Here is a 3,004-nt window from a genome sequence, read left to right on the forward strand (position 1 = left end):
TTATTATGGAACAGGGAGCTTGAGCAAACCACGATGGCGACGCGTACAGGCAAGGAGAACGAGAAAAAATGATAGATTTCATGAGCAGAACAAATATTGTGTAAAAATTGAGTCCAGTTATAAATCTTGGTACATTTCATCGCCATACACCATAAAACAACTCTGCTTGAAATGACCATATCTGAGTATTTTGGGGAAAGTTAACCACGACGGCTAATTTTTTGCTGGCATTACAACCACTGGTATTAAATTTTTAGCTCGAGCAAAGTTTTAGATGCATAGAAGTACTCTACAGATCCAGCTAGCAGCCTATAAAAAATGTTAGTTAGTCTTTTTTTTTTTTTTTTTTTGCTAGGCGTCGTCCTCGGCGTTGACGTCACCATTTCTAGAGCTGCCCATGAACATTTTAAAAGGGCGTGTTCTGTGTAGTCAAGGGTTGAGCATAGAAACGTATTCAGTTTTGTAAACCAACTTAATGAATAAAGGTTAATTGTAAAAGGTCCCAGGCATCTATCAAGTTACCGCAATTAATAAAATTTCAGTATTTATAATAAACTCAAACAATTAAGAGAGGAGGATGAAAAATCGACAGAGTTAATACCTAATGCGTGTCTTATTTAACTGAAATTCCTAGCTAGGTGATCGTGGACCAATACAAAACGGAATAACATCTCTTCAGGTTCATTCTTACAAACTCAACCAATATAATAAAATTCCATATAAAGAGGCAAATGTGATCGATACGATCATTATGGTAGATCAGGACAATTTTACCGCCTTAGAGGCAACTAGGCCCTTCCCGATTATGCTAGCATTTGTTTTTTTTTTTGGCATTATTTAGTTAAACAAGCATTTTTTTCATACTGTTTTCAAAAAAAAAGAATTGCTAGGCTGTAGCATTATTTGGCATTTTGCATAACTTTGATCTAGATTTCAGCACTCATAAGCTGGGATTTCAAAGCCCTTACCTAGTCAATCACTAAAATGAGTTTTATTTCATTTTGGTTAAAAATTCTAAGTGAATTTTTCTAGGATTGATTGAAGTTCGATCCGCCCGACACAAGTTAGGGACTGGACTACTTTGGTGTTTGAGTGAAGGATTTCTGTAACAGTATGAACTGAGCACAGCTGGTCAGCGGTTGACTTTCAGAGGCCGTTCACGCGCTTGCTCAAACAAGATGGCGTGGGCACGAGGAGAAACTTTCCGTAGTGAAGCAAGTTCTCCTTGTCCAACCTTCGTCTGCTACGGCAGAAACAGTATTTTCAATACTGAAGGCGTCCTTCAACGAGCAGCAGAATTGTGCTCTTGTTGACTACTCCAGGCCAGCGTTATGTCACAGTACAACAAACGCTAAGGACCTCGAACATTGATTAACTGTTTATCATTGGACAAGTTTTATAAACAAGCAATTAAACACTTCTCACTTTATTCAGTTGCTGATACACACATGATGTCTGAGTTTCTACGTTTTGCTTGAAATAAAGCGAAGCATTTTCTGAAACCAAAGTAGTATTATTTCGAGAATCGAGCATAATTTGAGCATTTTTGTTTGACGTAAAACGAGAATTTCTAAGAGCATAAAATGCAAGTTTTACTAGCATAATCGGGAAAGGCCTAGGGGCAAAAATGTGGACAGTTATATTAGCAATTAAAAGGTCAAAACTCATTAAGTGACAACTAGTTCAAGTCATCGTGGCTAGCTCACTTTGAAAACGTATCTCAAGAGGTCCCACTGATAAGTGGCTATAGGGAAATATGAATAAAACACGCTGCTGAAGCGATGCTAAAACACAATTTGCAATCCCTGGTGGCTAAACTGGAACGGACCAATCTCTTATATAGAGTTGCCGGGCTCTTCGGTCAGCAGCTGATTGGCAGGACACACTTTGATGGTCAACCACTCTCCTAGGAACCTGAGTACTAGATATCATTGGTAAAAAAATTATGAGTATCACTTCAAGTAATGTCTATTTTATTACATCTAATAGCAATCCATATATGGAAAAATTCAATTGCTACATAGCAAATTTCGTCACAAACAATTCTTATCATCTGATGGACCTGATCTGCTACTATTTCACAATCACTGTTTTATTATTTCATCTCAGTTTTCTAATGATAATTTCCATGCATTTCGACATAAACTTCAGGCCATCTTTTAAAACTATTTAATCGCTTTTTCCATATTACATAACCTTCAAGTTTCGCTTTGTTGCAGGAACTAATTTCACTGCTGTAAGTTTGAAAAATGCACATAACCTTTTTACCTGATGGTAAAAAGTAATTAGCGCCATTAAACGTATTAGGTATTCGGTCCCATATAAGACTTTACTTTCCGTTTACAATTCATTAGTCCAACCTCATCTCGATTACTGCAGTTCGGTGCGGGGATCCTGTTCTAAAACTCTTTCTCAAAAGTTACAAAAATTACAAAATCGGGCAGCACGCGTCATAACTTTTTCAAATTACGATCGTAATACTGATGAATTGTTGAGGATGATCAACTGGGTCAAACTGGACCGTCAACGCCTTGTTAATAAATCAATAATGATGTACAAGATTGTAAATAATATGGTTCCGGAATATCTTTGTTCACGCTTTGTCTTCCGTTCCGATACTTTGACTTATAAGCTAAGAGATAGTGATGGTACGCTTGCTATCCCACAGCCCCACACTAATTACTGTAAAAGAAGTCTTTCTTACAGCGGAGTTGTACTATGGAATAGTCTGCCCTTGAATATTAGACAATCGCTCTCCCTTAATCAATTTAAATCTAAGTTGAAGAACTATGATTTTGACAGTGGTCTTATATAAATTTTATTTTGTTTTTGTACACGGCTTCCTTGTAAAGCAGGTTTTTATCATTTCTCTTATTCTAGTAGTTATTTACAATATTAAATTAGTTAGGTAGTTAGATTTATTTAAATTAAATATTGTATAGTCCTGAAGGAAATACCGTGTCTAAATAAAGATTTTACCTTTACCTTTACCTTACCTTTACCT

The sequence above is a fragment of the Orbicella franksi genome, chromosome 3 (genome assembly GCF_964199315.1).
Source record: "Orbicella franksi chromosome 3, jaOrbFran1.1, whole genome shotgun sequence".
In the NCBI taxonomy this organism is placed as follows: domain Eukaryota; kingdom Metazoa; phylum Cnidaria; class Anthozoa; order Scleractinia; family Merulinidae; genus Orbicella; species Orbicella franksi.